This window comes from Mobula birostris, chromosome 2 (genome assembly GCF_030028105.1).
Source record: "Mobula birostris isolate sMobBir1 chromosome 2, sMobBir1.hap1, whole genome shotgun sequence".
Classification (NCBI taxonomy): Eukaryota; Metazoa; Chordata; class Chondrichthyes; order Myliobatiformes; family Myliobatidae; genus Mobula; species Mobula birostris.
The window spans coordinates 124523706-124533113 of NC_092371.1; the positions used below are offsets into that span (position 1 = coordinate 124523706).

General features: G+C 40.6%; 1 non-coding gene across 1 annotated transcript; it reads left to right on the plus strand.

The window, feature by feature from the left end:
* Positions 1-369: 369 nt before the first annotated feature.
* LOC140194326 (U6 spliceosomal RNA) lies at positions 370-476 on the plus strand. Its single transcript, XR_011885175.1, has one exon. It is a non-coding gene; the product is annotated as a U6 spliceosomal RNA (small nuclear RNA).
* The last annotated feature ends 8932 nt before the right edge of the window (positions 477-9408 follow it).

Consider the following 9408-nt stretch of genomic DNA (forward strand, 5'->3'; position numbering starts at 1 on the left):
TAAGGGCCAAATGTGAACAAATGCGATTAGGTTAACCGGACATCTTGGTCGACATAGATGAGTTGGACTGAAGGACATTTTTTGTGTTGTATAACTCGTTGATTTATGGCTCTCTATGGCGCTAACTCATTCTTAATTAAACTGGTGGCCCCTTTTAATTTTCCCATTTGTTATTCATATCATTTTTCCTGTTATCTACTTTCAATTCTATTGCCATCTAAAGGCACCTAAGTATCTGTCAGTTGTTTAAGGGAAAACAGGTTAAATGCTTGGACAAACTCGGATTATTTTCCCTGTGTATTTAAAAATATACTATATAAAATTAGGCATAGATATGGTAGATAACCAGACTCTTTATCCTAAGGCAGAAATATCAAAGAGCATAAATTTAGTATATAAATTGGAACAATGCAGAGACGATTAGCATGGCCCTGCACAAGGATGACTCACAAATTAATGAAGAGTCCATATTGTTTCAGGAAGCTACTGATGCGATGAAGGAAGCTGTGAACACCACTGGAGATAGAAGACCTTCTTTGCTGCCCCGAACACCAGCAACATAATGGACAAAAGAGATAACTTTAGGTTGGGGGGGGGAATTTTAAAGAGTAACTTTAGGTAACTTGAGGTAAGTTTTTTTTTAATACAAACAGTGGTAGCTGCCTGGAATGGCCTGCCAGGGGATGAGGTGGAAGCAGCTGTAATAGGAACTTTTAAGAGGCATTTAGACAGGCGATATGAACAGGCAGGGAATTGAGAGATATAATCCATGTGCAAGAAATTGTCGCTAGTTTAATTTGGCTTTGTGGTCAGCAGTGATATTTTGGGCCAAGTAGCTTAGTTCTGTGTTTCTGTTCTATGTTCTTCGTTCTTCATGTCCGAAGAGTTATGTCCTCAGCGCTGGGCATCACTGCCTCATGAGAATGGGAATTTTAATGATCCCTCTGGAAACATTTTGTACAGACATATATCCTCATCACAGTTGGGAATTCTAATGCTTTATACTAAGGCCACTCCCCCCAGTGCTAAACCCCGCAACCTCAGGTGACAGACTCTCACCCGTCAATTCCTCTCAGAGTCTCACGTGAGATCATCTCATTCTTCAAAACTAAACCCAATCAATGTAGAACTAATTTTTCTTCTTAAAGAATCCATAATCTTAGAATTTATATTCCTGGATGTTCGATTGTATTCGAATCTCCACATGCCCTACTTACATCTTTATAATAGCACGGATGAAGGCCACTCAGTCCATCAGATCCACGCAAGCAAATTCTATCAGTCTCCTTCTCCTTCTATCTCCCCGTATCCCTGCAAATTATCCTCTGGGACAGCAATGTAGAGGTTAGCACAACTCTTTACAGTACCAGCGACCAGGGTTCAATCCCCACAGCTGCCTTTAAGAAGTTTGTACATTCTCCCCGCGACCGTGTGGGTTTTCCCCTACTGCTCTGGCTTCTTCCTCCAGTACAAAGATGTACCAGCTGGTAGGTGAATTGGTCATTGCAATTTGTCCTGTGAATAGGCAAGGATTAAATCAAGGAATTGCAGCGTGGCGTGGCTGAAAAGGCCAGAAGGGCCAATTCCATGCTGTATCGCAATAAATAAATAAATAGACCTGATAAATATCTAGTTAATATTTCTTCGTAAAGAATCCATAATCTTAGAAGTTATATTCCTGGATGTTCAATAGTATTTGAATCTCCACATACAATACTTACATCTTTATAATAGCACAGAAGGAGGCCACTTGATCCATCAGATCCATGCAAGCAAATCCCATCAGTATCCTTCTCCTTCTATCTTTCCGTATCCCTGTAAATTATTCTCTCTCGCTTGCCCACCGACCCTTTAGCTCTTTTTGCCACCCAGCCACTCAATGGCTGATCTGCAGTGCCATCCCAGCTTTGAGGTGTGGATGGAAAGCAGAGCGCCCCGGGGAAACCCACTTGGATCACAGAAAGAACTTGAGAACCCCTATAGAGAATACAGCCGAGGTTAGGGCCAAATCCGGGGTTTTCGGAGCCGTGAAGCAGCAGAGTTTTTAAAAGACAGATAGAGAGGTGTACGGATTGAAAAGGCTAAGAGGGAGACGGGTCAAACATTGGTAAATCTGGCCCAGCTTAGATGGGGCACTTAAAGTTGTTATGGACCAGTTGAGACAAAAGGGGCTACACAACTCTATATCAAGTACTCTGATTATAAATTACTACTGGGTCATCATGTCACCACATACCATGCTCCTTCCAACACATGCTCCCAAACCAACCATCTTTGGCATCAAAACTGTAGGGATCACTTCACTTGTTTTCATCAGCTCACACCTGTCCATAGGAGAAAATCATTCCCATTCCCAAAAATACATAGATCCTGCTCCTGATTTTGCAAGATCCTGCATCACAACGATGTTTTTTTTAGACAGCAGCAAGTGCTCTGTGATGCATTGTCCCAGTCAAGTGTTATTGAATGGTGGGGAATTAGGTTATATTTCACTGTGGGTAAGTACGATACCTTGCAGATATTAGGTATATTATTCAAGTCTTGTGTATTACTGCAATCAGTCTTTCACATGTAAACTTTTTTTTAATGTAAAATGCTGTTATGTAAAGCAACATTTTTTTGCTTACACACTCACAGTGTCCTAAATGTCACTGGCAATACCAGCATTTATTGCCCATCCTTAATTATGGAGATGATGGTGCAGAACTGTCTTTGTGGATCAAAGGTTCAAAGGTTCACTTATTATGATCAAAGTATACAACTCTGAAATTCTTCTTCTCCAGGTGGCCATTAAACCTAGAAAGAAAAGAAAGGCAGCACAATCATCATCCCCCCAAAATCCCCCTTCCCCACACAAAAAAAATGAACAAAACTGGAACAGGCACATCGACCCCAAATTCCTCCTCCTGCACAAAAAAAACCTATACCAAAGCCACGTCCACACAAACAGCTTTTCCTTTTCATTACAACTCAACCTTGTATGTTGTTTTAGCGTTATGTGTAGAGTAAGGAGAGCAGATTCCCTTAGAATAACAGCAACACACTGGAGAAACTCAGCAGGTCAGGCAGTGTCTTTGGAGGAAAATGCCCAGTTGCCATTTTGGATCGAGACCATTCATCTCGATTTAAAGAAAGAGGAGGATAGCCAGCATAAAGATGTACAGGGAAGCGGGAAGATACTGGCTATCTCCTCTCTTTCTTTCAGTCCAGATGAAGGGTCCTGGCCTGAAACATCAACTGTCCATTTACCTCCACAGATCCTGCCTGACCCACTGAGTTCTTCCAGAACTTTGTGTTGCTCCAGACTCCAGCATCTGCAGTCTCTTGTGTATAACAGTAAACTAAGCATCTTTTCACAGAGATATTAAGTTTACAATTATATTGAAGCTCTGATAATCCAGTAAAACATTGTTTAGAATTCCCACTGAGTTGGAGTCTAGCTCACTGGGGCTGCATTTCACACAATCCCCTTAAAACCATCTGGGATCCCTTTCTCAAGCTTACCTGGCCCTGTTTCCCACACTCCTTTTAAACACACTGGGGCTCCGTTTCACACGTTCAGCTTCAACATACTCAAACCTTCAGTCTTCTGTCTTTACCATGGTAGACACTATGCGATTGCAGCAGGACTTAGACAAACTGGATGAATGGACAAAACAAAAGTGGCAGATGTTGGGAAATGTATGACAATGCATTTTGGTAAAAGGAAAAACAGTGCAGATTATTATCTAAATGGGGAGAAAATTCAAACATCAGAGGTACAAAGGAACTTAGGAGTCCTCGTGCAAGAGCTCCCAGAAGGTTAATTCACAGGTTGAGTCTGTGGTAAAAAAAAAAGGCAAATGCAATGCTGCCATTTATTTCAAGGGGAATAGAATATAAAAACAAAGAGATAATGCTGAAGCTTTATCAGACACTAGTCAGGCCACACTTGGAGTATTGTCAACAGTTTTGGGCCCCTTATCTCAGGAAGAATGTGTTGACATTGAACAGAGTCCAGAGGAGGTTCACGAGGATGATTCTGGAAAAGAAGAGGCTAACATATGAGGAGCATTTGGCAGCTTTGGGCCTGTACTCACCGGAATTTAGAAGAATACGTAGGTGTCTCATTGAAACCTACTGAATGTTGAAAGGACTAGATAAGATGGATGTGAAGAGGATGTTTTTTCTGGTGCGGGTATCCAGAACTAGAGGGCACAGCCTCAAAATTGAGGGGAAGCCTTTTAGAACAGAAGTAAGGAGGATTTTCTTTTAGTCAAAAAGTGGTGAATCTGTGGAATGCCCTGCCACAGACTGTGGTGGAGGCCAAGTCCATGGGTATATTCAAAGCAGAGGTTGATCATTTCCCGATTGGCCAGGACATCAAGGGATATAGTGAGAGGGCAGGTGTATGGGGTTCAATGGGATCCAGTATCAGCCATGATGAAGTGGCAGAGCAGAAAATGGGCTGATGGACTAATTCTGCTTCTACATCTTATGGTTTTATGATCTTATGGTCTTTGTCTAGTACTCTCAAGATCACTGATCCTGTCTCCCCCCACAGTAATTTTAGACAACAGGACCCAATTTTCCACTCTCCTTTAAAACTCACTGGGGTCCTGTTTTCCATACTCCTTTTAAACTCACCAGGGCCCCATTTCCATTGCTTCCTTTAAACTGAACTGGTTCATTATAAAGGTCACCTTACTATTGTGCAAGATTTTTTAAAAAATGAATTAAAGGTGTGTTAGGTTATTAATCTGAGTAACATCCAGTAGTCCAGAAAATCTGATAGTCCAGCACCATGAAGATAACGCTACATTATCAGAATTTAACTCTGCTGATTTTTATTCCAGACTTATTTTATTGACATGAACTATCTAGACTCCTAGGTGTAGCCTGATCTCATATGTCTCTGGGATTAGATGCCCAGGAGCATGGCCAGTAGATTTACATCCCCTTCCAGCAGTAAAAAAAAAGAAAATGACTTAGTAAGGGCCTCAAATTAAGATCAATAGAAACTTTGCATGAATGGGCGAAGAGGCCGGCAAAGAATTTATGCCAAATCTGTCTCTAAGTAACGAGGAAGATCACATGCGTGATAAGTCTGAGTGGTTGAAGCAGTTCTGCGGGACTGTGGAAATGAGAGAAAAACGTCTCAAATAATATCAGAAATAAAGCAAAATCTGCCATTGAAATAGGAAAGTATGATTGGTAATGCTTGCATGGTCATGCAGCAGCTGTGGGAAGAGAAAGATCAGGTTAAAGCTTACATCAGTGACCTCGCCTGGAGCTGAAATAAATGATAATGCAATTAGTAAGAACTATCATATCACCAAATTTCAGAGAGGTGCTTTGAATAAAAACTATTCAAATTTAGCCTTTGTGGATAAGTAATATGCTTCTGGCAAATTACCCAGTCATTGTGTTTATGGGATCCCATTGACATAGAGTTATTTAGCACTGAAACAGCTGTTTTGTTCTTCCAAGTCTATAACATCAAACACCATTCCTACACCAATCTATTGTATTTTCATCCACATTCCCAGCTACTCCCCTAGATTATACCACTCACCAAGACATTACAGTGGCCAATTAAACCGCATGTCTTTGTGACGTGGGATGACCAGGAGAGAACCCACACAGTCTGGCACAGTGAGGCAGCCGGTAAAGCTGCACACTCCCAGTGCAGGAGATTTGGGTTCAATCCTGACTTCTGGTGCTCAGGTCTGGCCTCACTGGAGCTGCAAAGCAACCGCTTTATGAGCTACAGCACTGGGACAGTATTGTGCTGTACGCATGTTACCTCTCATAATTCCTACCCTCCAAAGGAGCACATGATCAACTGTTGTGTATTCTGTGAGATCCTGTGGTCATGAAATGCTATTGTGTGTCAATCTGAGGTCCATATACTGTAGTCTTGACCTTATACTTCTGTTTCCTTGCTTATAGTAGCATTCTTTATCACTGAACAAACCTGCTAAATGTAAATATACAGTTAATATTAGATAGAGGGGTTAGAACAAAATTAGAATCAGAAACATTTTTGTATTCCAGGAAGTAATGGCCTGACAGAGTTGACATGCATCCTATATCACCTTTTGGAATTGTTTCTTGACCCATGAAATAGCTTTCCACAAGTCACGTCTTTCTTATACAGACCTGGGTTGCCAGACTTAAATGCCTCAGATCTAGCCCTCAACTGACTATGAATCTATGGTTCATTCACAGCTTTTGGTTTGGACATGTACAGTAAGTTTTCGTAGACAGAGGGAACTACTTCCCTTAGCATGGTGGCTAGAAAGAAGCATAGACTTAAGGCAGAAGGATTAGAGTTGAGGAGGAGTGATTCTGAAGAGTGTAGAAATGATCTACCAGATTAGAAAGGATCTACTGCTTTCCTGGCCACAGCAGAGTTTGTCATTGAAATGTCGGTTATGGTGGATGTCTGTACCCAGCTGGAAGCTCAAGAAGAGTTTATTTGTGATCTACCAGGTTGTTGCCTGTACCTGGGGGCCTGAGCTACAAGAACAGGTTCTATAAACTGGCTTTATTCCCTGGAATGCCAGAGATTGAGGGGTAACCTGATAGGGGTATATAAGATCATGAGAGGCATAGACAGTATAAAAGAACATAATGTTTTCTAGGGAAGGGAGAATGAAACCTAATAACTTGATAGGATGGATGAGGTGATGATGCTTCACTTAGGAGGACAGAAGAAAGTTAGCATGTCCTCTCTGGCCCTTACCATTTTTTGTTGACACATCATAGAAGTTTTAGATGCCATGCCGAATCAGCACTTCTACTTCCTAAGGAGTTTGTGAACATTTAGCATGACATCTAAAACTTTGACAAACTTCTACGGATGTGTAGAGGAGAGTATATTAACTGGCTGCATCACAGCCTGGTCTGGAAACACCAATGCCCTTGAATGGAAAATCCTACAAAACGTTCTGGATGCAGCCTAATCTACTATGGACAAAGCCCTATCATTGATCACATCTACATGAAGCATTGTCGCAGGAAAGCAGTATCCATCTTCAGGGACCCCCGCCACCCAGGCCATGCTCTTTTCTCACTGCTGCATCAGAAAAAAGGTACAGGAGCCTCAGGACTCACACTACCAGCTTCAGGAACAGTTATGACCCCTCAACAATTAGGATCTGGAACTTCACTCAATTTCACTTGCTGTCATTGAAATGTTCCTCAAACCTACGTACTCACTTTCAAGGACTCTTCATTTTATGTTCTTGATATTTATTGCTCACTTATTTATTATTATTATTTCCTTCTTTTTGTATTTACACGATTTGTTGTCATTAGCACACTGGTTAAAAACCCAAGCTGGAGCAGTCTTTCATTGATTCTATTATGGTTATTATTCTATTATGGATTTTTTGAGATTGCCCACAAGAAAATGAATCTCAGGGTTGTATATGTTGACATATATGTACATTGATAGTAAATTTACTTTGAACCTTAGAAAGTATCATATCCAGATGCATCACAGCTCTGTATGACCACTGCTCTGCATGTGACCACAAGAAACTGCAGAGAGTTGTAGACACATGACAGAAACTGGCCTCCCCCTCATGTACTCTGCCCATACTTGTCACTGCTCAGGAAGGTAGTCAACATACTCAAAAGGTCCCATGTACCCTGGACAGTCTCTCTTCCTTCCCTCTCCCATCAGGCAGAAGATGCAAGCTCTCTAAAGCACTGACCACCAGGTTCAAGGACAGTTTTGATCTCACTGTTATAAGGCTATTAAATGATCATCTAATATGATAAGATGGACTCTTGACCTTACAGCCTACCTTGCCAGGACCTTGCACCTTATTGTTTGTCTTCACTGCCCTTTCTCTGTAACTGTAACACTTTATTTTGCATTCTGTTATTGTTTTCCCTTGATCTATTTCAGTACATTGCTGTAATGAAATAATCGGTACGGATAGCATGGAAACCAAAGCTTTTCACTGTAACTCACTACATGTGAGAACAATAAACCAATTAACCAATTTAGCTCACCAAGTTTCAATGACAGTCTGGTTATGTTTGTGATCATTATGCTCTGAATTCCAAACAAATTCCAGTTCAATAACAAAATATCAACAACACAGTGGCACAGCTGATGGAGTTTGATCCTCACTCAGCTGCTGTCTATCTGAAGTTCTTCCCGCAACCATGTGGGATTCTCCTGTATCCCAACTTGCCAGTTACTTTGCCCTTAGTCTGTATAGCCTGTGGTATAAAAGTTGGTGAAAATTTTAAAAATGGAATTAGTACAGATAGGTGCTCCGCGACTACCACAGATTCGGTGAGGTGAAGGGCTTGGTTCTGTACTATACAATTCCATATTCTGCAAGGAAGACCCAGGAATAAAAGGCTCAGTAAATGATTATATATACTGTTAGTACCATATACAGTACATAATGAATAATTAAACAGTACATATCAAACATGTTATAGTACTGTGCAAAAATATTAGGCACCCTAAATTTTTCATATGGTTTCAAATGGTATGGCCTCCACTGAGTCCTGATCTCAACCTCTTTCCTCTTTGAGGCTATCTGGGATTACCTGGAGAGACAGAGACAAGCAAGACAGCCTATGTCTGCAAGGTCCCAAGATGCTTGAAACAACCATCCAGCCAATTTTTTTATAAAACTGCACGATAGTGTACCTAAGAGAATTGATGGAAGTTTTAAAGGCAAAGGGTGGTAATGCCAAATAGTGATTTGATTTAGTTTTTTTTTACTGTTTGTTGTTCTTCATAATAACGTTTTTGAGATTCAGAAACTATTCATTTCATTATTTTTGAAAGCATCTTTGTTTTACAAAATTTATTTACATGTGCCAAAGACTTTTGCACAGTACTGTATATTTGATGTCTCGGAGCCCATATTCATTGGAGTTCAAGAGGATTGGCGGGGGGGGGGGGGTGGAATTCTCAATGAAACGACCAGATACTGTAAGACCTGGATAGGGTGGACATGGAAGGGACAATTCCATTAGTAGAAGAAACTGGGATCCAAGGTCACAACCTCAGAATAAAAGGACATCCTTTTAAAACTCCATAATTGTTGTTTATGTATTTCTTATAATTAATTCTTTCTTTCAGTGTACGCACAGTTTATTGTCTTGGGTTGAATGCCCAAGCTTGTGTGGTCTTTCATTGATTCAATTATGGTTATTACTCTATTATGGATTTTTTGAGCTTTCCCACAAGAAAATGAATCTCAGGGTTGCGTATGATGAGATATATGTACTTTAATAATAAATTTACTTACTTAAAACTGAAATGAAGAGGAATTTCTTCAACTAGATCAGCCTTTCTCAACCTTTTTGTCGAGGAGGAAACTTTGACATAATTTTCATGTCTCAGGGAACCCCAGAATAAAAATTATTATATCTACAGCTCACGGTACA